The sequence below is a fragment of the Schistocerca gregaria genome, chromosome 10, assembly GCF_023897955.1.
Source record: "Schistocerca gregaria isolate iqSchGreg1 chromosome 10, iqSchGreg1.2, whole genome shotgun sequence".
In the NCBI taxonomy this organism is placed as follows: domain Eukaryota; kingdom Metazoa; phylum Arthropoda; class Insecta; order Orthoptera; family Acrididae; genus Schistocerca; species Schistocerca gregaria.
Window position 1 is genome coordinate 58,743,449 of NC_064929.1, and position 17,276 is coordinate 58,760,724.

At 48.6% G+C, this 17,276-nt stretch overlaps 2 non-coding genes across 2 annotated transcripts; both read left to right on the plus strand.

The window, feature by feature from the left end:
* The first annotated feature begins 4,397 nt into the window (after positions 1–4,397).
* Trnat-agu (transfer RNA threonine (anticodon AGU)) lies at positions 4,398–4,471 on the plus strand. The gene has a single exon. It is a non-coding gene; the product is annotated as a tRNA-Thr (tRNA).
* A 9,425-nt stretch (positions 4,472–13,896) lies between these two features.
* Positions 13,897–13,970, plus strand: Trnat-agu (transfer RNA threonine (anticodon AGU)). Its single transcript has one exon. It is a non-coding gene; the product is annotated as a tRNA-Thr (tRNA).
* Positions 13,971–17,276: the final 3,306 nt, after the last annotated feature.

Consider the following 17,276-nt stretch of genomic DNA (forward strand, 5'->3'; position numbering starts at 1 on the left):
TGGACTCGTTGTTCTCGTACTATGGACCGGTACCCGTCTATCGTGGCATGGTGGACACTGTATGCAAAACCACACATCCGCAGGGCTCTCATGCGTTTTGGGGCTGCGAAGGTGGCAGAAGATCGACGAACGCAAGAATTTTACTATTCTGTCTTACGTCAACTGTACGATAGTGCTACGCATGCTCCCCTCCGGGTTACTGATATACAGCGCATCAAAGCCAAATTGCTGCAGCTCAAACGCATTCAAATGGAGGGCCTGCGGACGAGGTCTCAACCACGTTCCCTTCTACAAGAGGAACTGACGTCACTCTACCATCTAGTCCGTTTACGGTCGCGCCGGAAACGTGGGTGCCTTGCCTCCCTCACAACCGCTGACGGCCGCGTGTTCACCTCTCACCGTGACATTTCTGACTTCGTTTACACCTATTTTACTGATCTGTACGATACTCATGTCCCGGCGGAAACCTCTCTTGACGACTTTACCTCCTTGCTGCCTCGCGTCGTCACTCCTCAATTAAACGACGCCTTTCTGCGTCCCTTTCAGAAGGATGACATATATGATGTTGTTGCACGATCGCAGTCCCGCAAGTCGCCTGGATTAGATGGTATTCCTAAGGAGTTCTATGTTCAATTTTGGCCGCTCATTGGTGACACCTTAACGTCAATGGTAAATGAAGTGATGCGGGGAGTCTCACTTCCTGCTCCTTTTCAGGAAGGCAGAATGGTCCTCCTCCCGAAATCCACAGGTCGACCTGCAATTGATTCCCTCCGTCCTATTACTCTCTTTAACTTTGATTATAAACTTGTCCCTCGAGCAATTAATATCCGTCTCTCTAAGCTGCTCGATACCATTATTGCCGCCCACCAAAGCTGTGTGCCTGGACGCACGATACTGACTTCCGTTCTCGAATGTCGCGATGTAATCTCGGTGGCGGCTGCCGCTAATATCCCAGGGGCTTTGCTTTTTCTTGATTTCCAAAAAGCGTTCGATCGCGTCAGCCATGATTTTTTATCGAGAGTGCTCACCGCTGTCGGCTTTAATAATGATGCTCGACAAGTCTTAACTAATCTTTTTACCGGTATCAGTGTCTCGGTGATTGTGAACGGTTACCCTACCCCCCGGATATCGATCAGACGGGGGTTACCCCAGGGAAGCCCCTTATCCATGTCACTTTTTGTTCTATCCTTAGAGCCTTTACTTCGCCATCTCACCATGCACTTACGTGGCTGGAATATATTGGGGGAAATTTTTGCAGTCCGTGCATACGCCGATGACGTCATGGTTTTAGTACGACATACCGAGGACATACCGCGGCTTAAGGATACCTTGAATTCATTTTGTGGTCTTGCTGGTGCTTGCATTAATGATCGCAAATGCACGTTCCTGCCGTTGGGAGGCTTTGATCATGTCGTCATTCCTTGGGCGACGGTTGTCGATCGCCATAAGACCTTGGGGATCATAGTGGTTCGTAATCCGATCAAAATGGCGGCACTAAATTGGCGTGAGGTTACGAGTCGTGTTCACGGGGCGATCCTTGAACATGACCGCCGTTCCCTTAGCCTCCTTCACAAGGCACGGGTTTTAGAGACCTATGTCTTCAGTAAAATATACTACGTTGCGCAGGTCTTCCCGCTTCCCGCGATGATGGCCCGCAGGCTGAAACAGCTGTCTAGTCGATTTCTGTGGCGCCGCCATGTCTTCCGTGTCCGGTATGAAGTTGTGGCCAGGCCTCGGAAGCTTGGAGGATTGGGTCTTTCAGATATCAAAGTGAAGACGTCCATCTTATTTGCCCGCCGCAATGTTTTAACCTGTACGCGGGCTCCGCATTCAGTCACCTCTCGTTTACTTTCCCGCCTCCGGCCGGCCAGTCTGACCCCTCCTGTTGATGTTGGACGGATTAATCCTAAATTGCGGCACATTCGTGAATACTTTGTACTTGTCGGTATTCTGGGTGCTGATATACTTTCTATGACGCATATTACTACCAACATGCTACAAATCCGTTGGGGTACAGTATGTTTCCCTTCTTCTGTTGAACTTGCTTCCCCGTCAACGTCATGGAAAACGGTCTGGTCTCATCTTAGTCTTCCCATTTTGCCGATGGAGATTGTTTCAACGTGGTATAAGGTCATTTACCGTCTGATACCTACTGGTGATCGTCTTTTTCGTATTGGCCTTCGTCCGACTGATCAGTGTGAGGAATGTCATCAAACTGACACCTTACTTCACAGGCTAGTTGCTTGCGGACGGGATCATTGGCTCTGGGTCCGCCGTCAATTATCTTTTCTTACTAGAGGGCCTGAAACCGCATTCCCAGACGACATCTTCTTACATCCGGACATCTCTTATTTTCCTCAGACGAAAACGAACACGACTGTCTGGCTCTTGGGTTACTATGTCCAATACGTCATTGAAGGCGGTAATGACCCAGATCCCCGCGTTTTTCACCATTATTTGTCAACTGCGCATTGGAAATGGCAGCGGTTACCACAATACTGAACGCTTTTTGCGAATATGCTTTTTCTTGTGTTTAACCGTCAAGGTGTTGGTTAAGTTCCCCTGTGATTCCTGTATCTTTCCTGAGCTCGAGTCCCCTCCCTTGTTGTATTTTTTTGTAATTTTTTTTTCTCTCTCTTTTACATGTATATATATACACCCAAAATTCATACGGGTGGGTAACGAGTTGGTCTTCCCCTTCAGAAGAAATGTTTTATTTGTGTTTCACCTAATTTGTTGATTTTCTTTTTTGCAGCTAATATTAAATGATGATTTGACTATGGTTGTCTGAATTCTCGTGAAATATACCAAGTCAATCTGATAATAAAAAAAGATGGTAGAGTGCTCGCTTAGTATGCGAGAGGTACTGGGATCAATACCCAGTGCCTCCAGAATTTTTAACACACCTAGATGCGCACCTTGCCATGCAAGTGGAATAATTCTCAGCCTGCAGATGTGTCTAGGAAGATACAAGCGAATGATTAGCATCCACAATTGCCAAGCGTGCTGTTATTAGTGCGCGGGAAGCACCCTCCTCCCACGCCTACACTTAATTTAGAAACAGTACAAGTGTTCCCGTAAGATTCTCAAGCCTATTTCAGAAAGATCTGCCTTGCGCCGAGTTCACGTAAATCCCACTGCACATTCCTATTCTTTGCGTGCAGTCGGCTGCTACTGGTGTTGCTAGTTGTGACTGCTGATAACAGATGCCGTAGCAATCAATTCATGGAGTGAGTTGTATGTTTTGCGATAGTCTGTCTCTGACAAGCAAGCACAGGTGACATAGGTGCGAACACAGGAAGCTAGCAGACCCTCGCTGCCTGCAGACACCGAGCAGCCACACTAGGAGGGCGGCCTAAGCCGTAGGCGAAATGTGCTCATTCGCTTTGGCGCGACGTCTAACTATAAATAATGCTGTCACTAGCGTGAGCGTCGTGGAAAGTCGGAAAAGTCGGCTGCGTGGGTAAGTGCCAAGTTTGGGGAGCGTTTCGTAGTATGCGCTGTGCAATGGAGACGCGGAAACTTGTTGTGGCCCAGTGTTTTGCAGTTGGACGACAAGATTGGTACACAGTAGTAAAGAGCGAGGCACTGAGTTGGCATGAATAATGGAGTGCACAATGGGGCTCGAGATGTGTTTGTTACCTCAGGTGCTGTATGATTGTCGACAAGGAGTGAAAACGGAGCAATTTGTGACGGCTCTTTCAATTTAAGACGTTAAAAACAGACGGAATTTGCATTTGTAATACCAGAGCATCGAAACTACTTGGAACTTTTGTGTATATGAACGTGTCCGCGCCTTTGTACTCTGCTCCCTTCACCGCTACAAACCAACCAACCATCGTGTCCGTGCGCATCAGAGTCGCAAAGAATGGGGAATAGCGCAGTTTGGTCGTGCCTGGGGCGTAGCTGAGATGGTAGAGCGTTCGCTTCGCATGGGAAAGGTGCAGGGTTCAAGCCGCGGCGCCTCAATTTTTTGTGGGCAGTGCATTGTAAGTGTTGGTCGCGGCGAACCTAAAGGCACGCAAGATGTTGCAAAGCCAGCGTCACAGACTTATATGATGTATACTGACGTAAGGAGAGCAAGATGTAAGTGTGGGGACCGGCTGTTATGGAGGTGTCATCGAGTGCAGATCTGTCTTAGGTATCACGGCTTAACCTCATTGAAGTCTACAGGGTGGACAACACGTTCGTCTTCCTGAGAGCGTTGTGCGAACCCTATTTTCAACGTTATACGTGCCACTTTCATTGTGGCCAACTACGATTCGATACAGAATGCACGAAACCTGAAAGACACCCTAACGGATACATAGAGAGTAGTGTTTGTCTGCTGAATAATGGGAGTGCAAGGGTCTGTGTCGTCTATATGGCTGTATGTAGCACCATTAGCCTTCGGAGGGGGAGGGCGTAGCTCAGATGGTAGAGCGCTCGCTTAGTATGCGAGAGGTACTGGGATCAATACCCAGTGCCTCCAGAATTTTTAACACACCTTCATGCGCACCTTGCCATGCAAGTGGAATAATTCACAGCCTGCAGATGTGTCTAGGAAGATACAAGCGAATGATTGATATCCACAATTGGCAAGCGTGCTGTTATTAGTGAGCGGGAAGCACCCTCCTCCCACATCTACACTTTATTTAGAAACAGTACAAGTGTTCCCGTAAGATTATCAAGCTTATGTCGGAAAGATCTGCCTTGCGCCGAGTTCACGTAAATCCCACTGCACATTCCTATTCTTTGCGTGCAGTCGGCTGCTACTCGTGTTGCTAGTTGTGACTGCTGATAACAGATGCTGTAGCAATCAATTCATGGAGTGAGTTGTATGTTTTGCGATAGTCTGTCTCTGACAAGCAAGCACAGGTGACATAGGTGCGAACACAGGAAGCTAGCAGACCCTCGCTGCCTGCAGACACCGAGCAGCCACACTAGGAGGGCGGCCTAAGCCGTAGGAGAAATGTGCTCATTCGCTTTGGCGCGACGTCGAACTATAAAAAATGCTGTCACTAGCGTGAGCGTTGCGTGAGCGTCGTGGAAAGTCGGAAAAGTCGGCTGCGTGGGTGAGTGCCAAGTTTGGGGAGCGTTTTGTAGTATGCGCAGTGCAATGGAGACGCGGAAACTTGTTGTGGCCCAGTGTTTTGCAGTTGGACGACAAGATTGGTGCACAGTAGTAAAGAGCGAGGCACTGAGTTGGCATGAATAATGGAGTGCACAATGGGGCTCGAGATGTGTTTGTTACCTCAGGTGCTGTATGATAGTCGACAAGGAGTGAAAACGGAGCAATTTGTGAAGGCTCTTTCAATTTAAGACGTTAAAAACAGACGGAATTTGCATTTGTAATACCAGAGCATCGAAACTACTTGGAACTTTTGTGTATATGAACGTGTCCGCGCCTTTGTACTCTGCTCCCTTCACCGCTACAAACCAACCAACCATCGTGTCCGTGCGCATCAGAGTCGCAAAGAATGGGGAATAGCGCAGATTGGTCGTGCATGTAGCTTAGCTCAGATGGTAGAGCGTTCGCTTCGCATGTGAATGGTGCAGGGTTCAAGCCGCGGCGCCTTATTTTTTTGTGGTCAGTGCATGGTAAGTGTTGGTCGCGGCGAACCTAAAGGCACGCAAGATGTTGCAAAGCCAGCGTCACAGACTGATATGATGTATACTGACGTAAGGAGAGCAAGATGTAAGTATGTGGACCGGCTGTTATCGAGGTGTCATCGAGTGCAGATCTGTCTTAGGTATCATGGCTTAACCTCATTGAAGTCTAGAGGGTGGACAACACGTTCGTCTTACTCAGAGCGGTGTCCGAACTCTATTTTCAACGATATACGTGCCACTTTCATTGTGGCCAACTACGATTCGATACAGAATGCACGAAACCTGAAAGACACCCTAACGGATGCATAGAGAGTAGTGTTTGTCTGCTGAATAATGGGAGTGCAAGGGTCTGTGTCGTCTATATGGCTGTATGTAGCACCATTAGTCTTCGGGAGGGCGGGCGTAGCTCAGATGGTATAGCGCTCGCTTAGTGTGCGAGGGGTACTGGGATCAATACCCAGTGCCTCCAGAATTTTTAACACACCTACATGCGCACCTTGCAATGCAAGTGGAATAATTCACAGCCAGCAGATGTGTCTAGGAAGATACAAGCGAATGATTAGCATCCACAATTGGCAAGCGTGCTGTTATTAGTGCGCGGAAAGCATCCTCCTGCCACGCCTACACTTAATTTAGAAACAGTACAAGTGTTCCCGTAAGATTCTCAAGCCTATGTCGGAAAGATCTGCCTTGCGCCGAGTTCACGTAAATCCCACTGCACATTCCTATTCTTTGCGTGCAGTCGGCTGCTACTGGTGTTGCTAGTTGTGACTGCTGATAACAGATGACGTAGCAATCAATTCATGGAGTGAGTTGTATGTTTTGCGATAGTCTGTCTCTGACAAGCAAGCACAGGTGACATAGGTGCGAACACAGGAAGGTAGCAGACTCTCGCTGCCTGCAGACACCGAGCAGCCACACTAGGAGGGCGGCCTAAGCCGTAGGCGAAATGTGCTCATTCGTTTTGGCGCGACGTCGAACTATAAATAATGCTGTCACTAGCGTGAGCGTCGTGGAAAGTCGGAAAAGTCGGCTGCGTGGGTGAGTGCCAAGTTTGGGGAGCGTTTTGTAGTATGCGCAGTGCAATGGAGACGCGGAAACTTGTTGTGGCCGAGTGTTTTGCAGTTGGACGACAAGATTAGTACACAGTAGTAAAGAGCGAGGCACTGATTTGGCATGAATAATGGAGTGCACAATGGGGCTCGAGATGTGTTTGTTACCTCAGGTGCTGTATGATTGTCGACAAGGAGTGAAAACGGAGCAATTTGTGACGGCTCTTTCAATTTAAGACGTTAAAAACAGACGGAATTTGCATTTGTAATACCAGAGCATCGAAACTACTTGGAACTTTTGTGTATATGAACGTGTCCGCGCCTTTGTACTCTGCTCCCTTCACCGCTACAAACCAACCAACCATCGTGTCCGCGCGCATCAGAGTCGCAAAGAATGGGGAGAAGCGCAGTTTGGTCATGCATGGGGCGTAGCTCAGTTGGTAGAGCGTTCGCTTCACATGTGAAAGGTGCAGGGTTGAAGCCGCGGCGCATCCATTTTTTGTGGTCAGTGCATGGTAAGTGTTGGTCGCAGCGAACCTAAAGGCACACAAGATGTTGCAAAGCCAGCGTCACAGACTGATATGATGTATACTGACGTGAGGAGAGCAAGATGTAAGTGTGGGGACCGGCTGTTATCGAGGTGTCATCGAGTGCAGATCTGTCTTAGGTATCACGGCTTAACCTCATTGAAGTCTAGAGGGTGGACAACACGTTCGTCTTACTCAGAGCGGTGAGCGAACCCTATTTTCAACGTTATACGTGCCACTTTCATTGTGGCCAACTACGATTCGATACAGAATGCACGAAACCTGAAAGACACCCTAACGGATACATAGAGAGTAGTGTTTGTCTGCTGAATAATGGTAGTGCAAGGGTCTGTGTCGTCTATATGGCTGTATGTAGCACCATTAGTCTTCGGGGGGGCTGGGGAGGGCGGTCGTAGCTCAGATGGTAGAGCGTTCGCTTAGTATGCGAGAGGTACTGGGATCAATACCCAGTGCCTCCAGAATTTTTAACACACCTACATGCGCTCCTTACCATGCAAGTGGAATAATTCACAGCCAGCAGATGTGTCTAGGAAGATACAAGCGAATGATTAGCATCCACAATTGGCAAGCGTGCTGTTATTAGTGCGCGGGAAGCACCCTCCTCCCACGCCTACACTTAATTTAGAAACAGTACAAGTGTTCCCGTAAGATTCTCAAGCCTATGTCGGAAAGATCTTCCTTGCGCCGAGTTCACGTAAATCCCACTGCACATTCCTATTCTTTGCGTGCAGTCGGCTGCTACTGGTGTTGCTAGTTGTGACTGCTGATAACAGATGCCGTAGCAATCAATTCATGGAGTGAGTTGTATGTTTTGCGATAGTCTGTCTCTGACAAGCAAGCACAGGTGACATAGGTGCGAACACAGGAAGCTAGCAGACCCTCGCTACATGCAGACACCGAGCAGCCACACTAGGAGGGCGGCCTAAGCCGTAGGCGAAATGTGCTCATTCGTTTTGGCGCGACGTCGAACTATAAATAATGCTGTCACTAGCGTGAGCGTCGTGGAAAGTCGGAAAAGTCGGCTGCGTGAGTGAGTGCCAAGTTTGGGGAGCGTTTTTTGGTATGCGCAGTGCAATGGAGACGCGGAAACTTGTTGTGGCCCAGTGTTTTGCAGTTGGACGATAAGATTGGTACACAGTAGTAAAGAGCGAGGCACTGAGTTGGCATGAATAATGGAGTGCACAATGGGGCTCGAGATGTGTTTGTTACCTCAGGTGCTGTATGATTGTCGACAAGGAGTGAAAACGGAGCAATTTGTGACGGCTCTTTCAATTTAAGACGTTAAAAACAGACGGAATTTGCATTTGTAATACCAGAGCATCGAAACTACTTGGAACTTTTGTGTATATGAACGTGTCCGCGCCTTTGTACTCTGCTCCCTTCACCGCTACAAACCAACCAACCATCGTGTCCGTGCGCATCAGAGTCGCAAAGAATGGGGAATAGCGCAGTTTGGTCGTGCATGTGGCGTAGCTCAGTTGGTAGAGCGTTCGCTTCACATGTGAAAGGTGCAGGGTTCAAGCCGCGGCGCCTCCAGTTTTTGTGGTCAGTGGATGGTAAGTGTTGGTCGCGGCGAATCTAAAGGCACGCAAGATGTTGCAAAGCCAGTGTCACAGACTGATATGATGTATACTGACGTAAGGAGAGCAAGATGTAAGTGTGGGGACCGGCTGTTATCGAGGTGTCATCGAGTGCAGATCTGTCTTAGGTATCACGGCTTAACCTCATTGAAGTCTAGAGGGTGGACAACACATTCGTCTTACTCAGAGCGGTGTGCGAACCCTATTTTCAACGTTATACGTGCCACTTTCATTGTGGCCAACTACGATTCGATACAGAATGCACGAAACCTGAAAGACACCCTAACGGATACATAGAGAGTAGTGTTTGTCTGCTGAATAATGGTAGTGCAAGGGTCTGTGTCGTCTATATGGCTGTATGTAGCACCATTAGTCTTCGGGGGGGCTGGGGAGGGCGGTCGTAGCTCAGATGGTAGAGCGCTCGCTTAGTATGTGAGAGGTACGGGGATCAATACCCAGTGCCTCCAGAATTTTTAACACACCTACATGCGCTCCTTACCATGCAAGTGGAATAATTCACAGCCAGCAGATGTGTCTAGGAAGATACAAGCGAATGATTAGCATCCACAATTGGCAAGCATGCTGTTATTAGTGCGCGGGAAGCACCCTCCTCCCACGCCTACACTTAATTTAGAAACAGTACAAGTGTTCCCGTAAGATTCTCAAGCCTATGTCGGAAAGATCTGCCTTGCGCCGAGTTCACGTAAATCCCACTGCACATTCCTATTCTTTGCGTGCAGTCGGCTGCTACTGGTGTTGCTAGTTGTGACTGCTGATAACAGATGCCGTAGCAATCAATTCATGGAGTGAGTTGTATGTTTTGCGATAGTCTGTCTCTGACAAGCAAGCACCGGTGACATAGGTGCGAACACAGGAAGCTAGCAGACCCTCGCTGCCTGCAGACACCGAGCAGCCACACTAGGAGGGCGGCCTAAGCCGTAGGCGAAATGTGCTCATTCGCTTTGGCGCGACGTCGAACTATAAATGATGCTGTCACTAGCGTGAGCGTTGCGTGAGCGTCGTGGAAAGTCAGAAAAGTCGGCTGCGTGGGTGAGTGCCAAGTTTGGGGAGCGTTTTGTAGTATGCGCAGTGCAATGGAGACGCGGAAACTTGTTGTGGCCCAGTGTTTTGCAGTTGGACGACAAGATTGGTACACAGTAGTAAAGAGCGAGGCACTGAGTTGGCATGAATAATGGAGTGCACAATGGGGCTCGAGATGTGTTTGTTACCTCAGGTGCTGTATGATTGTCGACAAGGAGTGAAAACGGAGCAATTTGTGACGGCTCTTTCAATTTAAGACGTTAAAAACAGACGGAATTTGCATTTGTAATACCAGAGCATCGAAACTACTTGGAACTTTTGTGTATATGAACGTGTCCGCACCTTTGTACTCTGCTCCCTTCACCGCTACAAACCAACCATCGTGTCCGTGCGCATCAGAGTCGCAAAGAATGGGGAATAGCGCAGTTTGGCCGTGCATGTGGCGTAGCTCAGTTTGTAGAGCGTTCGCTTCACATGTGAAAGGTGCAGGGTTGAAGCCGCGGCGCTCCATTTTTTGTGGTCAGTGCATGGTAAGTGTTGGTCGTGGCGAACCTAAAGGCACGCAAGATGTTGCAAAGCCAGCGTCACAGACTGATATGATGTATACTGACGTAAGGAGAGCAAGATGTAAGTGTGGGGACCGGCTGTTATCGAGGTGACATCGAGTGCAGATCTGTCTTAGGTATCACGGCTTAACCTCATTGAAGTCTAGAGGGTGGACAACACGTTCGTCTTACTCAGAGCGGTGTCCGAACTCTATTTTAAACGTTATACGTGCCACTTTCATTGTGGCCAACTACGATTCGATACAGAATGCACGAAACCTGAAAGACACCCTAACGGATACATAGAGAGTAGTGTTTGTCTGCTGAATAATGGGAGTGCAAGGGTCTGTGTCGTCTATATGGCTGTATGTAGCACCATTAGTCTCCCGGGGAAGGGCAGGCGTAGCTCAGATGGTAGAGCGCTCGGTTAGTATGCGAGAGGTACTGGGATCAATACCGAGCGCCTCTAGAATTTTTAACACACCTACATGCGCTCCTTACCATGCAAGTGGAATAATTCACAGCCAGCAGATGTATCTAGGAAGATACAAGCGAATGATTAGCATCCACAATTGGCAAGCGTGCTGTTATTAGTGCGCGGGAAGCACCCTCCTCCCACGCCTACACTTAATTTAGAAACAGTACAAGTGTTCCCGTAAGATTCTCAAGCCTATGTCGGAAAGATCTGCCTTGCGCCGAGTTCACGTAAATCCCACTGCACATTCCTATTCTTTGCGTGCAGTCGGCTGCTACTGGTGTTGCTAGTTGTGACTGCTGATAACAGATGCCGTAGCAATCAATTCATGGAGTGAGTTGTATGTTTTGCGATAGTCTGTCTCTGACAAGCAAGCACAGGTGACATAGGTGCGAACACAGGAAGCTAGCAGACCCTCGCTGCCTGCAGACACCGAGCAGCCACACTAGCCGTAGGCGAAATGTGCCCATTCGCTTTGGCGCGACGTCGAACTATAAATAATGCTGTCACTAGCGTGAGCGTCGTGGAAAGTCGGAAAAGTCGGCTGCGTGGGTGAGTGCCAAGTTTGGGGAGCGTTTCGTAGTATGCGCAGTGCAATGGAGACGCGGAAACTTGTTGTGGCCCAGTGTTTTGCAGTTGGACGACAAGATTGGTACACAGTAGTAAAGAGCGAGGCACTGAGTTGGCATGAATAATGGAGTGCACAATGGAGCTCGAAATGTGTTTGTTACCTCAGGTGCTGTATGATTGTCGACAAGGAGTGAAAACGGAGCAATTTGTGACGGCTCTTTCAATTTAAGATGTTAAAAACAGACAGAATTTGCATTTGTAATACCAGAGCATCGAAACTACTTGGAACTTTTGTGTATATGAACGTGTCCGCGCCTTTGTACTCTGCTCCCTTCACCGCTACAAACCAACCAACCATCGTGTCCGTGCGCATCAGAGTCGCAAAGAAAGGGGAATAGCGCAGTTTGGTCGTGCATGGGGCGTAGCTCAGTTGGTAGAGCGTTCGCTTCACATGTGAAAGGTGCAGGGTTCAAGCCGCGGCGCCTCCATATTTTGTGGTCAGTGCATGGTAAGTGTTGGTCGCAGCGAACCTAAAGGCACGCAAGATGTTGCAAAGCCAGCGTCACAGACTGATATGATGTATACTGACGTAAGGAGAGCAAGATGTAAGTGTGGGGAAAGGCTGTTATCGAGGTGTCATCGAGTGCAGATCTGTCTTAGGTATCACGGCTTAACCTCATTGAAGTCTAGAGAGTGGACAACACGTTCGTCTTACTCAGAGCGGTGTCCGAACTCTATTTTTAACGTTATACGTGCCACTTTCATTGTGGCCAACTACGATTCGATACAGAATGCACGAAACCTGAAAGACACCCTAACGGATACATAGAGAGTAGTGTTTGTCTGCTGAATAATGGGAGTGCAAGATTCTGTGTCGTCTATATGGCTGTATGTAGCACCATTAGTCTCCCGGGGAAGGGCAGGCGTAGCTCAGATGGTAGAGCGCTCGCTTAGTATGCGAGAGGTACTGGGATCAATACCGAGCGCCTCCAGAATTTTTAACACACCTACATGCGCTCCTTACCATGCAAGTGGAATAATTCACAGCCAGCAGATGTGTCTAGGAAGATACAAGCGAATGATTAGCATCCACAATTGGCAAGCGTGCTGTTATTAGTGCGCGGGAAGCTCCCTCCTCCCACGCCTACACTTAATTTAGAAACAGTACAAGTGTTCCCGTAAGATTCTCAAGCCTATGTCGGAAAGATCTGCCTTGCGCCGAGTTCACGTAAATCCCACTGCACATTCCTATTCTTTGCGTGCAGTCGGCTGCTACTGGTGTTGCTAGTTGTGACTGCTGATAACAGATGCCGTAGCAATCAATTCATGGAGTGAGTTGTATGTTTTGCGATAGTCTGTCTCTGACAAGCAAGCACCGGTGACATAGGTGCGAACACAGGAAGCTAGCAGACCCTCGCTGCCTGCAGACACCGAGCAGACACTAGGAGGGCGGCCTAAGCCGTAGGCGAAATGTGCTCATTCGCTTTGGCGCGACGTCGAACTATAAATAATGCTGTCACTAGCGTGAGCGTCGTGAAAAGTCGGAAAAGTCGGCTGCGTGGGTGAGTGCCAAGTTTGGGGAGCGTTTTGTAGTATGCGCAGTGCAATGGAGACGCGGAAACTTGTTGTGGCCCAGTGGTTTGCAGTTGGGCGACAAGATTGGTACACAGTAGTAAAGAGCGAGGCACTGATTTGGCATGAATAATGGAGTGCACAATGGGGCTCGAGATGTGTTTCTTACCTCAGGTGCTGTATGATTGTCGACAAGGAGTGAAAACTGAGCAATTTGTGACGGCTCTTTCAATTTAAGACGTTAAAAACTGACAGAATTTGCATTTGTAATACCAGAGCATCTAAACTACTTGGAAATTTTGTGTATATGAACGTGTCCGCGCCTTTGTACTCTGCTCCCTTCACCGCTACAAACCAACCATCGTGTCCGTGCGCATCAGAGTCGCAAAGAATGGGGAATAGCGCAGTTTGGCCGTGCATGTGGCGTTGCTCAGTTTGTAGAGCGTTCGCTTCACATGTGAAAGGTGCAGGGTTGAAGCCGCGGCGCTCCATTTTTTGTGGTCAGTGCATGGTAAGTGTTGGTCGCGGCGAACCTAAAGGCACGTAAGATGTTGCAAAGCCAGCGTCACAGACTGATATGATGTATACTGACGTAAGGAGAGCAAGATGTAAGTGTGGGGACCGGCTGTTATCGAGGTGTCATCGAGTGCAGATCTGTCTTAGGTATCACGGCTTAACCTCATTGAAGTCTAGAGGGTGGACAACACGTTCGTCTTACTCAGAGCGGTGTCCGAACTCTATTTTCAACGTTATACGTGCCACTTTCATTGTGGCCAACTACGATTCGATACAGAATGCACGAAACCTGAAAGACACCCTAACAGATACATAGAGAGTAGTGTTTGTCTGCTGAATAATGGGAGTGCAAGGGTCTGTGTCGTCTATATGGCTGTATGTAGCACCATTAGTCTCCCAGGGGAGGGCGGGCGTAGCTCAGATGGTAGAGCGCTCGCTTAGTATGCGAGAGGTACTGGGTTCAATACCCAGTGCCTCCAGAATTTTTAACACACCTACATGCGCTCCTTACCATGCAAGTGGAATAATTCACAGCCAGCAGATGTGTCTAGGAAGATACAAGCGAACGATTAGCATCCACAATTGGCAAGCGTGCTGTTATTAGTGCGCGGGAAGCACCCTCTTCCCACGCCTACACTTAATTTAGAAACAGTACAAGTGTTCCCGTAAGATTCTCAAGCCTATGTCGGAAAGATCTGCCTTGCGCCGAGTTCACGTAAATCCCACTGCACATTCCTATTTTTTGCGTGCTGTCGGCTGCTACTGGTGTTGCTAGTTGTGACTGCTGATAACAGATGCCGTAGCAATCTATTCATGGAGTGAGTTGTATGTTTTGCGATAGTCTGTCTCTGACAAGCAAGCACAGGTGACATAGGTGCGAACACAGGAAGCTAGCAGACCCTCGCTGCCTGCAGACACCGAGCAGCCACACTAGGAGGGCGGCCTAAGCCGTAGGCGAAATGTGCTCATTCGCTTTGGCGCGACGTCGAACTATAAATAATGCTGTCACTAGCGTGAGCGTCGTGGAAAGTCGGAAAAGTCGGCTGCGTGGGTGAGTGCCAAGTTTGGGGAGCGTTTTGTAGTATGCGCAGTGCAATGGAGACGCGGAAACTTGTTGTGGCCCAGTGTTTTGCAGTTGGACGACAAGATTGGTACACAGTAGTAAAGAGCGAGGCACTGAGTTGGCATGAATAATGGAGTGCACAATGGGGCTCGAGATGTGTTTGTTACCTCAGGTGCTGTATGATTGTCGACAAGGAGTGAAAACGGAGCAATTTGTGACGCCTCTTTCAATTTAAGACGTTAAAAACAGACGGAATTTGCATTTGTAACACCAGAGCATCGAAACTACTTGGAACTTTTGTGTATATGAACGTGTCCACGCCTTTGTACTCTGCTCCCTTCACCGCTACAAACCAACCAACCATCGTGTTCGTGCGCATCAGAGTCGCAAAAAATGGGGAATAGCGCAGTTTGGTCGTGCGTGTGGCGTAGCTCAGTTGGTAGAGCGTTCGCTTCACATGTGAAAGGTGCAGGGTTCAAGCTGCGGCGCCTCCATTTTTTGTGGTCAGTGCATGGTAAGTGTTGGTCGCGGCGAACCTAAAGGCACGCAAGATGTTGCAAAGCCAGCGTCACAGACTGATATGATGTATACTGACGTAAGGAGAGCAAGATGTAAGTGTGGGGACCGGCTGTTATCGAGGTGTTAACGAGTGCAGATCTGTCTTAGGTATCACGGCTTAACCTCATTGAAGTCTAGAGGGTGGACAACACGTTAGTCTTACTCAGAGCGGTGTCCGAACTCTATTTTCAACGTTATACGTGCCACTTTCATTGTGGCCAACTACGATTCGATACAGAATGCACGAAACCTGAAAGACACCCTAACGGATACATAGAGAGTAGTGTTTGTCTGCTGAATAATGGGAGTGCAAGGGTCTGTGTCGTATATATTGCTGTATGTAGCACCATTAGTCTTCGGGGGAGCGGGCGTAGCTCAGATGGTAGAGCGCTCGCTTAGTATGCGAGAGGTACTGGGATCAATACCCAGTGCCTCCAGAATTTTTAACACACCTACTTGCGCACCTTGCCATGCTAGTGGAATAATTCACACCCAGCAGATGTGTCTAGGAAGATACAAGCGAATGATTAGCATCCACAATTGGCAAGCGTACTGTTATTAGTGCGCGGGAAGCACCCTCCTGCCACGCCTACACTTAATTTAGAAACAGTACAAGTGTTCCCGTAAGATTCTCAAGCCTATGTCGGAAAGATCTGCCTTGCGCCGAGTTCACGTAAATCCCACTGCACATTCCTATTTTTTGCGTGCTGTCGGCTGCTACTTGTGTTGCTAGTTGTGACTGCTGATAACAGATGCCGTAGCAATCAATTCATGGAGTGAGTTGTATGTTTTGCGATAGTCTGTCTCTGACAAGCAAGCACCGGTGACATAGGTGCGAACACAGGAAGCTAGCAGACCCTCGCTGCCTGCAGACACCGAGCAACCACACTAGGAGGGCGGCCTAAGCCGTAGGCGAAATGTGCTCATTCGCTTTGGCGCGACGTCGAACTATAAATAATGCTGTCACCTCAGGTGCTGTATGATTGTCGACAAGGAGTGAAAACGGAGCAATTTGTGACGGCTCTTTCAATTGAAGACGTTAAAAACAGACGGAATTTGCATTTGTAATACCAGAGCATCGAAACTACTTGGAACTTTTGTGTATATGAACGTGTCCGCGCCTTTGTACTCTGCTCCCTTCACCGCTACAAACCAACCAACCATCGTGTCCGTGCGCATCAGGGTCGCAAAGAATGGGGAATAGCGCAGTTTGGTCGTGCATGTGGCGTAGCTCAGTTGGTAGAGCGTTCGCTTCACATGTGAAAGGTGCAGGGTTCAAGCCGCGGCGACTCCATTTTTTGTGGTCAGTGCATGGTAAGTGTTGGTCGCGGCGAACCTAAAGGCACGCAAAATGTTGCAAAGCCAGCGTCACAGACTGATATGATGTATACTGACGTAAGGAGAGCAAGATGTAAGTGTGGGGACCGGCTGTTATCGAGGTGTCATCGATTGCAGATCTGTCTTAGGTATCACGGCTTAACCTCATTGAAGTCTAGAGGGTGGACAACACGTTCGTCTTACTCAGAGCGGTGCCCGAACTCTATTTTCAACGTTATACGTGCCACTTTCATTGTGGCCAACTACGATTCGATACAAAATGCACGAAACCTGAAAGACACCCTAACGGATACATAGAGAGTAGCGCTTGTCTGCTGAATAATGGGAGTGCAAGGGTCTGTGTCATCTATATGGCTGTATGTAGCACCAATAGTCTTTGGGGGGGCGGGCGTAGCTCAGATCGTAGAGCGCTCGCTTAGTATGCGAGAGGTACTGGGATCAATACCCAGTGCCTCCAGAATTTTTAACACACCTACATGCGCACCTTGCCATGCAAGTGGAATAATTCACAGCCAGCAGATGTGTCTAGGAAGATACAAGCGAATGATTAGCATCCACAATTGGCAAGCGTGCTGTTATTAGTGCGCGGGAAGCACCCTCCTGCCACGCCTACACTTAATTTAGAAACAGTACAAGTGTTCCCGTAAGATTCTCAAGCCTATGTCGGAAAGATCTGCCTTGCGCCGAGTTCACGTAAATCCCACTGCACATTCCTATTCTTTGCGTGCAGTCGGCTGCTACTGGTGTTGCTAGTTGTGACTGCTGATAACAGATGCCGTATCAATCAATTCATGGAGTGAGTTGTATGTTTTGCGATAGTCTGTCT